This window comes from Muntiacus reevesi, chromosome 5 (genome assembly GCF_963930625.1).
Source record: "Muntiacus reevesi chromosome 5, mMunRee1.1, whole genome shotgun sequence".
NCBI classification, from domain to species: domain Eukaryota; kingdom Metazoa; phylum Chordata; class Mammalia; order Artiodactyla; family Cervidae; genus Muntiacus; species Muntiacus reevesi.
Genome location: NC_089253.1, coordinates 26,327,706 through 26,339,141, shown reverse-complemented (window position 1 = coordinate 26,339,141; position 11,436 = coordinate 26,327,706). Strand labels below are relative to the sequence as shown.

The window sequence follows — 11,436 nt, the reverse complement described above, 5'->3', positions numbered from 1 at the left end:
ATAAATAGCTTATCATCATTATAAAATTCCTGCTGGGATTTTGAATGGGATTATATTGAATCTGTAAATAAGCTTGAGAAAAACTGACATCTTAATGAGTCTCCTGCTACAGGAACACAGTATATTCATGTCTCCCTTAATTTCTCTCAACAAAGTTTTGCTTATAAAAATCTTACATATATTTTGCCAACTTTATCACTAAGGATTTGATAAGATTTTTGCTTTTGCAAATGGTATTTTTAAAATTTAATTTTCTATAGTTTTTTGAGAGTGTATTGAAAATAATAAATTTTTGTTTGTTGATTTTGTTTCCTACAATCTGACTAAAGTTGATTGCTATTTATAGTAGCTCATCTTATAGATTCCATTGGGTTTTCTACATAGACTATCACATGCTATTAAGAAGTTTTGCTTCGTTTCTGGGCTAGATGAACTTTATTAGTTTGTTGTTGATATTTTGCCTATTGCTTGGAAGTCTATTTGACCTGATATTAATAAATCCACTCCTTATTTTTAAATAGTAATGCTTCCATAGTATATAATTTTTATCTTTCTACTCCCACCTGCTTATGTCACTCTATTTAAAAAGATTTCTTGCAGACAGAGTTGCTCTATTAGTGATTCCATAGATGATTCATGAATTAGACCATTTGTAATTAAATTGATTATTGGTATGTAAAGGACTAAGTCTGCCACTTTATTATGTTTTTCTCCCCCTATTTTCCCTGATTCCCTTTCTTGACCTCCTATGGTTTACTTGATATATTTTGGAATTTCATTTTAGTTTATTTATAGTGAATGATGTGAGAATGGATGTGAGAGCTGGACTATGAAGAAAGTTGAGCACTGAAGAATTGATGCTTTTGAACTGTGGTGTTGGAAAAGACTCTTGAGAGTCCCTTGGACTGCAAGGAGATCCAACCAGTCCATCCTAAAGTGGATCAGTCCTGGGTGTTCATTGGAAGGACTGATGCTGAAGCTGAAACTCCAATACTTTGGCCACCTGATGTGAAGAACTGTCTTTGCATCAAGGTCTTGGGAAAGATTGAAGGCAGGAGGAGAAGGGGACAACAGAGGATAAGAAGGTTGGATAGTATCACCAACTCAATGGACATAGGTTTTGGTGGACTCCAGGAGTTGGTGATGGACAGGGAGTCCTGGCATGCTGCTGTTCATGGGGTCGCAAAGAGTTGGACATGACTGAGTGTCTGAACTGAACTGAACTGATGCACGTATACATATACACCCATGAGCAAAGTCAAAACAGTCCGACAAAAAGAAAGTACAGTAGATTGACCCAGGGAAAAAAGGAAATAAAAAATTATATTTACCAGTTAAGAATAAAACTAACTAAAGCATAAACAGGAAAACAAAACTAAAGCAAGTTGCCAAGTTGGAAATAAAACAATGAAAACAAAACTAACAAATACGTTGAGAGGAAAGGAAAGAAAGACAAGAAAGAAAGACTAGATATGCAAAGTTAAATGGAGGTAGATGAAGAAGATCTATATACATTAAGTGTTAACTGCTTGAAGAAGACAATGGTAACCCACTCCAGTACTCTTGTCTGGAAAATTCCATGGATGGAAGAGCCTGGTAAGCTGCAGTTCATGGGGTCGCTAAGAGTCGGACATGACTGAGCGATTTAACTTTCAATTTTCGCTTTCATGCATTGGAGAAGGAAATGGCAACCCACTCCAGTGTTCTTGCCTGGAGAATCCCAGGGACAGGGGAGCCTGGTGGACTGCCATCTATGGGGTCGCACAGGGTCGGATGAGACTGATGCGACTTAGCAGCAGCAGCAAGGGGGAAAGAACAGTAAGAAAGGCAAACAAAAGAATAAATATATAGATAATAGAATAAATTTTAAAATTACAATTATAAAAATAGACAAGAAATAAGAAGAAGACAGAAACATCCCACCCTCGCCTTCTCCCACAGAGTCCAATAGTCTGTTCTGTACATCTGTCTCTTTTTCTGTTTTGCATATAGAACAGCAGCGAAACATATATATTATCTAGGGTGAAACAGATCACCAGCCCAGGTTGGATGCATGAGACAAGTGCTCAGGCCTGGTGCACTGGGAAGACCCAGAGGGATCGGGTGGAGAGGGAGGTGGGAGGGGGGATCGGGATAGGGAATACATGTAAATCCATGGCTGATTCATGTCAATAAAAACCACTACAATATTGTAAAGTAATTAGCCTCCAACTAATAAAAAAATAAATGGGGGGGGGGGGAGAAGAAGAAAAGGAAAAAAAAAAAGGAAAACTCCAAAGACCTGCAAAAGCCCAACCTAGAGGAAGAGGTTGATAACAATAGAAAGTGTGACTGAATATACACGTATACATATACAACCATAAGAAAAATCAAGAGTCCAACAAAAATAAAGTATAATAGATTGACCAGGCCAACAATGGAAATGAAAAATTAAATCTACTAGAGCAAAACTAACTAAAGCACAAACTGGAAAACAAAAGTAAAGCAAGGTGCCAATTGAAGAATAAAGCAATAGAAATAAAACTAACAAATATGTCAAGAGAAAAGGAAGGAAGAAAAGAAACAAATAATAAATATTCAAAGTTAAATAGAGGTAGATAAAGAAAATTTATATACATTAAAGATTAACTGCAAGGGGAAAAGAACAGCAGGAAAAGCAAATACAAGAATAATGTAGAAAAAGTCATAATAGATTTTTAAAATTCAAAATTTAAATTAAGAAAAGAGAAAAGAAAAAAATAAAGGAAAACTCCACAGAAATGCGAAAGCCCAAGTAGAGGCAGAAGTTTATAACAACAATAAAAAACGTGACTGGGGTGGGGGGGGGGGAACCCTCAGAAGTTAATTAGATTTCATAGTGACAGTAAGATTGACAACTACAGCAGAGGGATACTGAGCAATACTGCATAGGAACCTGGAATACTAGGTCCATGAATCAAAGCAAATTGGAAGTGGTCAAACAGGAGATGGCAAAGGTGAACGTCTACATTTTAGGAATCAGCAAACTAAAATGGACGAGAATGGGTGAATTTAACTCAGATGACCATTATATCTACTACGTGGGCAAGAATCCATAGAAGGAAAGTAGTAGCCATCATAGACAACAGAAGAGTCCAAAATGCAGTACTGGGATGCATCTCAAAAATGGAAGAATGATCTCTGTTCTTTCCAAGGCAAACCATTCAATATCACAGTAATCTACAGTAATCACAGTAATGCCCCAACCAGTAACGCTGAAGAAGCTGAAGTTGAATGGTTCTATGAATACCTACAAGACTAACACCCAGAAAAGTTGTCCTTTTCATTATAGGGGACTGGAATGCAAAAGTAGGAAGTTAAGACATACCTGGAATAACAGGCAAATTTGGCCTTGGGGTACAAAATGAAGCAGGGCAAAGGCTAATAGACTTTTGCCAAGAGAATGCACTGGTCATAGCAAACACTCTCTTCCAACAACACAAGAGACAATTCTACACATGGACATCACCAGATGGTCAATACCAAAATCAGATTGATTATATTCCTTGCAGCCAAAGATGGAGAAGCTCTAGAGACAGTCAGCAAAACCAAGGCTGGGAGCTGACTATGGCTCAGATCATGAGCTCCTTATCGCCAAATTCAGACTGAAATTGAAGAAAGTAGGGAAAACCACTAGACCATTCAGGTATGACCTAAATCATATCCCTTATGATTACACAGTGGAAGTGACAAATAGATTCAAGGGATTAAATCTGACTGACAGAGTGACTGAAGAACTATGGACAGAGGTTGGTGACATTGTACAGGAGGTAGTCATCAAGACCATCCCCAAGAAAAGGAATTGCAAAAAGGCAACCTGGTTGTCTGAGGAGGCCTTACAAATAGCTGTGAAAAGAAGAGAAGTGAAAGGCAAAGGAAAAAAGAAAAGATATACCAATTTGGATGCAAAGTTGCAAAGAATAGCAAAGAGAGATAAGAAAGCCTTCCTCAGTGACCAGTTCCCAGAAATAGAGGGGGAAAAATAGAATGGGAAAGACTAGAGATCTCTTCAAGAAAATTAGAGATACCAAGGGACCATTTCATGCAAAGATGGGCACAATAAAGGACAGAAAATGTATGGACCTAACAGAAGCAGAGACTATTAAGAAGAGATGGCAAGAATATGCAGAAGAACTATTCAAAAAGATTTTCATGACCCAGATAACAATGATGGTGTGATCACTCACCTAGAGCCAGACATCCTGGAATGCAGAGTCAAGTGTGCCTTAGGTAGCATCACTACGAACAAAGCTAGTGGAGGTAGTGGAAATCCAGTTGAATTATTTCAAATCCTAAAAGATGGTGCTGTGAAAGTTCTGCACTCAATATGACAACGAATTTGGAAAACTCAGCAGTGACCACAGGACTGGAAAAAGCTTTCATTCCAATCCCAAAGAAAGGCAATTCCAAAGAATGCTCAAACTACCACACAATTGCACTCATCTCACATGATAGTAAAGTAACATTCAAAATTCTCCAAGCCAGGCTTCAACAGTATGTGAACCACGAACTTCCAGATGTTCAGCTGGATTTAGAAAAGGTAGAGGAAACAGAGATCAAATTGCCAACATCTGCTGTATTATCAAAAAAAGCAAGAGAGTTCCAGAAAAATATCTACTTCGCCTTTAATGACTATGCCAAAGCCTTTTACTGTGTGAATCACAACAAAATGTGGAAAATTCTTAAAGAGATGGGAAAACCAGACCACCTGACCTGCCTCTTGAGAAACCTGTATGCAGGTCAGGAAGCAACAGTTAAAACTGCACATGGAACAACTGACTGGTTCAAATAGGGAAAGGAGTACATCAAGTCTGTATATTGTCATCCTGCTTATTTAACTTACATGCAGAGTACATCACGAGAAATCCTGGGCTGCATGAAGCACAAGCTGGAGTCAATATTTCTGGGAGAAATATCAATAACCTCAGATACACAGATGACAGCACCCTTATGGCAGAAAGCAAAGAAGAACTAAAGCGCCTCTTGATGATGAAAAAAGAGAGTGAAAGGGTTGGCTTAAAGCCCAACATTCAGAAAACTAAGATCATGGCATCTCGTCCCATCATTTCATGGCAAATAGATGGGGAAACAGTGACAGACTTTATCTTTTTGAGCTCCAAAATCACTCCATATGGTGACTGCAGCCATGAAAATAAAAGACACATGCTCTTTGGAAGAAAAGTTATGACCAACCTATACAAGATATTTAAAAACAGAGACATTACTTTGCCAACAAAAGTCTTTTAGTCAAGGCTATGTTTTTTCCAGTAGTTATGGATGGATGTGAGATTTGGAGTATAAAAAAGCTGAGGACCAAAGAATTGATGCTTTAGAACTGTGGTTTGGAGAAGACTCTTGAGAGTCTCTTGGGCTTCAAGGAGATCCAATCAGTCCATCCTAAAGGAAATCAGTCCTGAATATTTATTGGAAGGACAGATGTTGAAGCTGAAACCCCAATACGTTGGCCACCTGATGCGATGAACTGACTCATTGGAAAAGACCCTGATGCTGGGAAAGATTGAAGGCAGGTGGAGAAGGGAATGACAAAGGATTAGAGGATTGGATGGCATCACTGACTCAATGAACATGAGTTTGAGTAAACTCTGGGAGTTGGTGATGGACAGGGAGGCCTGGCGTGCTGCAGTCCATGGAGCAGCCAAGAGTCGACATGACTGAGTGACTGATCTGAACTGAACTGAACACAAGAGGAGAAAATGGGGTGGGGGGAGGAATTCAAAACAATCTACAGAACAAGTCAAAACATAAGAATAGTAAATGTTTTTGTTGAGTCACTGCTGTTAAGAGTCTTTTGCCTCACTGGGAATCACAGTCCACCTCACCTCCCTAGAATGCCCTCTGACAATGTTCTGATCTTTGGACCTTCTTTGGGGTCAGCTCAGCTTCTAAACTGGTCCTAATCCTGTGTGTTCTTGTCTCCAGTATCCACAGTTATCAGAACTAGTGCACTTTCTTTTGTGGGAGCTCTCAATGACCTTTTGTATATTCCATAGACACAGAGTTTCCTTAGTTGATAGTGTAGGTTTAATCTGCAGGTTGTACAGCTGGTGGGAAGGTGTGGGATCATCTTCCTTAGCCACACTGCCCCCTGGCTTTCAATTGTGGTTTTATTTCCACCTCTGCAAGGGGGTCGATCTCCCAGGTTTGCTCCTGAGTCTGCCCTGTAGGATGTGGGCTTGCCCCTGTGAGGGCCTGATATGGAGGTAGTGCAGCTCTTTGGTCACAGGGGTTATGACAGCACCAGGTACTCAGCGGAGTCGGTGGCTAGGGCAGCAGGAAATTTAGTGCTCTAGAAGGATATGGCAACCAATATTGGCCAATACACTCCAGTATTCTTACCTGGAGAACCCCCCTCCTTGCCAGAGAAGCCTGGCAGGCCACAGTCTACAGGGTCGCAAGGAGTTGGACACTGCCGAAGCGACCCTGTGCACATAGATGAGACTTTTTGGCCTGCAGCAGCTCTGTCCCATTGAGATTTGAACGTGAAGGTGGCACAGCTGCTTGGCTTGCAGGGACCCTGGCAGTGCCAAGTTTGCAGGGACATGCTCTGCCTCCATTGCAGGAGTTAAGGCCCTATCAGAGTCTTTTTTCCACCCTCTTGTAGCTGGCGATCAAAAGGCCTCTTTAGCCAGTCTTTCTCCATAGCTCCGCCGATGCAGGTTCTTAGAGAGCTCCCTTCCCTGGATTCCTTCTCTGTTGTTCCGTGTGTCAGGCACTCAGAGGGGCCTCCTGACTGGGGTCCTACGCTGTAGATCAGCACGTCAGGCACTTAAAGGGGCGCCCTGGGAGGAGCACTACTCTCATCGGTTACTTAAAGGAGCACCTTGGGAGTGTTCTGCTCTCTAGTTCAGTGCGTCAGGCATTTGATGGGCCAGTCTCGCTATTGTTCAGCTGCGGATGCTGGCCTATAGGGAGAAAGAGGCTATGGTGATGGCTCCACCCCCTACGTGTGATTCAGTTTCACTTTGCTTCCATGGCTGTCCAGCTCTCCTCCACATGCATTTCCCACCACAATCTCCCCCCTCACATCCCCTCGATCAGTCTCTCCACAGTCAAGAGCAGCCCTCACCCTTGGGTTGTTCCACAATCCTTAAATTTCACCTCCCAGCCACTGCGCCTTCCAGGGACCTGTGTCCCTGTCTGGAGCATGAATGTATGTATGTGTCCAGCAAGGACTGTCTGATTCTTATTCTATTTAGGCTGCCACAGATCGGTTGTTTCCCTCTCTGCTTTAAATGTTTTTCCTCTGACTCAGACAATTGCCCCAAAGTGGGGATCAGACCCCAGCTTCAGTTCCCCCACCCACAAGGGCAGGTCCAGTCCTACTAACACTCCTGTTTTTCCCCCTAGTTCCTTCATCCTACCGAGTTTTTCTTGATTCTATATATTCTTTTCCTCTGGTCAGGACCTCCTGTTCACTCTCAGATGGTGTTCTGCATGCACTTCGATGTCTGAAGGTGTATTCCTCTTGCATACGTGGAGAGAAATGTACTCTACATCCACCTACTCCTCCACCATCTTGTTCTCCCATTTAGTCTTTTTGTTTGATCAATACAGGTTTGAAATATTTTTATTTTCATTATATCAAATGAAATAAAAGTGAAAATAGCATTGGAGATATCTAACGGAAAGCAATAGAATCTCACAGGAAAGGTAGAAGCTTAATGTGTAGAAGAAAATTACTGGAAAGGCCTTACACTTACACACAATTACCTGGGGCAATATATATCTTTGACTAAAATCACAGTTTCTGAAGTCAGACATTCGAGCCTCTGTCTTTATTAGGTTTGGGACTGTGTGAATTTCCTCTATGTAAACTAGCTTCAATTTTTCATCTTTCCAATGAAAACAATACAAAGGCTTGTCTTGAAAGAATACCATAAATATAAAAGTTATCTAATATAAAGTGCTGGGCACAGTGTTTGATATTTTATACTATCTCAATAATAATATGCTATTATTTTATGATGATCATTATAGTTATTCTTGTTGCTTCTATTTTTTTGTACCTCACTGGAGCTTCTTTAATTCTCAAGGTCTTTGACTTTATTCTTGATATTTCTCCATACATAGTTAATATAACACAAACTCAAAGGAATTAGCCTGGAAGCAACTTGGGAAATGTATTGTATGAGAAAATGATCCGAAATTTCCAAAAATTTGAACAGTAAAACTGAAACATTATGTATCTCAGCAAACATTTAACTCTGATATGACACCATGACATTGAGTCTATTCATCTACATTTTCCACTGTCCAGAATTTTCCTCAGGGTCAATTTGATATCCTTATTCCACAAACTGTAGATCACAGGATTCATCATGGGCACGGTGCAGGTATAAAAACAGAGGATACTTTTCTTTGTTACATGGGGCTCACAGATGATGGCTGCAGGTACATGAATCCTGCAGATCCATAGAAAACAGCAACAGCTGAGATATGGAAACTGCAAGTGCAAGATTTGGACCTGCCCTCCATGGAGTGTATGTGGAAGATTTTGTAGAGGATGAAGATGTAGGAGGTAAGAGTAGTTAAGGCAGGAATCAGGATAGAGCCAATAACTGGTTGAAATAGATGCTAGAACAAGTAGAAAAACATCACAGAAATAATAGTCAATCACATTGACCTTGAAGAAATAGAGTCCCAGCATAAGGCAAGTATGGAATGTCAATTGAATGATTCACAAGATGTAAACTGCTGCTGTGAGCTGGAAGCACCTATAATAAGACATGATGGCATTATAAAGCAAGGGGTTACAGATGGCAACATAGTGGTCATATGCCATTTCAGTCAACACATAACTCTCTGCAATAATAAAAAGAAGAAAGAAATAGAGCTGAGTCATGCATTCAGGGTAGGAGATTATATTTTTCTCTGTCACTAAGTTCACCAGCATTTTGGGGATAATGACAGTGGACTGACAGAAATCAATAAAGGACAAATTGCTGAGGAAATAGTACATGGGGGTGTGCAGGTGAGAACTGACCCCAATCAGAATGATCATCCCCTGGTTCCCCACCACAGTGACCACATAGATTCTTAGGAAGAGAAGGAAAAAAGGGCAACTAGAATTGTGGTTGTTCTGTGAGCCCAGTGAGGATGAACTCAGTCAGTGAGGAGTGATTTCCAGAGTCCATTTTCTTCTCAGCAGGTTTTAAGTTTAAAAAACAGAAAATGAGTGTACTTGTGTGTGAGTGTGTGTGTGTGAGAGAGAGAAAGAGAGGTTTGTGCACATATTTATGTGTGTGTGTGCTTGTCTGTGTGAGAAGCAGAGTAATTCTGCAGAGATCATTCTTAATCCCACTTCAGAGGACATACATAATGAAGGGAATTCTCCAGTATATCCTGCTACTGTAGGACAAACAATCACTCTGATTGAACCAGAACAGAAATTATAAACTTCAAGAACTTTATAATTAAGTTACTTCGTAAAGTTTAAGAGAAGCAACAATTTATGAATTTTTAAAGCCAGTCCAAAAAGTATTTCTAGTATTATTTCTGATTACTCATCTTTTCTTCAAGTTTCTATGTTTATACATTAATATCATGCATGTTGAATGACACAGAATTTTCCTTTCATTTATAATAAGTAATAGTAGTGCATGCTTTCTATAATTAATGTATAGAGGATTCACGAGTCTGTGGAAAGTAGTTATATTAGTTGGGGCTGTCTTTTTTAGTAATATCTCAACTGAAAATATCTGAAGACCAGTATCATTTCACCTGAGAAATGATGCTTTAATGTCCCAACTTCTTTCTCTCTGGACTTTGACCACAGAGGGCAGAAATATAACTGCTTGGCAGACACCATGTTTACACCTCAAAAGGTTTTCCCTCTCCAGGAACCATTCTTTCTTATTCTAATCTGAATAATCTTGGGGTGAGAGTATAATGGCCTAAATACAAGTCATGTACTCCACCACTGTGACCGGGGCATCAGTGTACTAAGACAGATCTATGCGAAGCACTAAGTATTTGGTATGCCAACATTTTTTATATATAATCATGTATTTTGCACATGTTCTAAATAGGATTCAAAGATGGTAGAGATGTGGATTAGTAAGGTACATGCAAAATAAAATAAGTAATTTTAGTGTCAATTCAATACTAGTCAACAGTGATATGCTTTTTAAAAATCAATGTATCTTTTTTTTTTTTTGATTTGAAAAGGAAATGAGTAGGTTCTAGAAAACAGAAATTTATATTCTTAACACTCAAGCAATATTTGGACTATTGTGCTCAGTTTGAAGTAAAATACTGTGTGTGATATAGGAAAAGGTATACAGTTTCATAAATATGATCTAGAAATATGGTATTTTAAGATGGCTAAAATAATCAAGGATACTTTTTTCTAGCAAAGCAAAAATTCATGTGGCACAAGACAGTTAACTCAACATTCATCACATGGCAGTGAGAGGTACTGAACTTATTGTATACGTTCAACAGATTTGGTAAAATTAACTGCTTCAAACTATGGGAAGAAATATTTGGTTTCACAGCAAAGACAAACATCCCTATCATCAGACACATCCTGAGCTGACAATCATAAAAGTTTGAGTACAGACTGAATAACCACACACATAGCAGATATTCTCTAAGGACACACCTAATAGGTAGTTGGATTAAATGTACTTTTATCTTCATTCTAATGAATCCTAATTTTGTTAGACAGTAGAGGATTGAATCCTCAGCTCAACCCCATTCTTGCTATGTGGTCTTGAGATATGTCTGTTCTCCAACTATCTGAAAAACAGAAACACTAAAATCTACCTTCTGTGTAAACTCAGGTAAATGATTCTTATGATATGCTTAGCACAGTCCCATCCCCTTGGAAAGATCTTAATACTGTCAATGTTATTTCAATCTTAACCTATTGAGTTTCTTTCCATTATATCTTTTGTCTCAGTGGCATTTTCATTTCTACTATGATGGCTGGAATTTATTTTATTTTTTCTTAAGACTTTTTCTTGCTCCTCCTTTCTATCTAAATGCATACAATGATTCAGAAATTTGAAATTTTTATTAAATATTAACTTTCTAATTATTAATATTTCCTAAAACACAAATAAAGCTTGAATAAATTTCTGTCATTCAATGATTTATATCACCCAACAACAAAATCTTTTATTTTTATGTCCCACCAGGTATCATAGGATTTAACTATTACACAAGAGCATTTGTCAGAATTTCTTCTATGACTCATTATATTTCTTTATCTGTCTGTCACACATTCCCAGGGTACCTGATGAAATTTTTTCAATAGTTAGGGTCCTTAAGTTAAGGGCTTTAATAATGGAAACCCCAGTTTACTATGTGCTCAGGAATACCTTTCTCAAGTTTACATTTTGCACATGCTTATTTCTGTATCAGTTATTACGAGTTAATTATGAATTTTCTTCT

The 11,436-nt window shown here is 39.0% G+C and overlaps 1 pseudogene; it reads right to left on the bottom strand.

The window, feature by feature from the left end:
- Positions 1 to 8,272: 8,272 nt before the first annotated feature.
- On the bottom strand, positions 8,273 to 9,173 carry LOC136169240 (putative olfactory receptor 8G3; annotated as a pseudogene).
- Between the last annotated feature and the right edge of the window lie 2,263 nt (positions 9,174 to 11,436).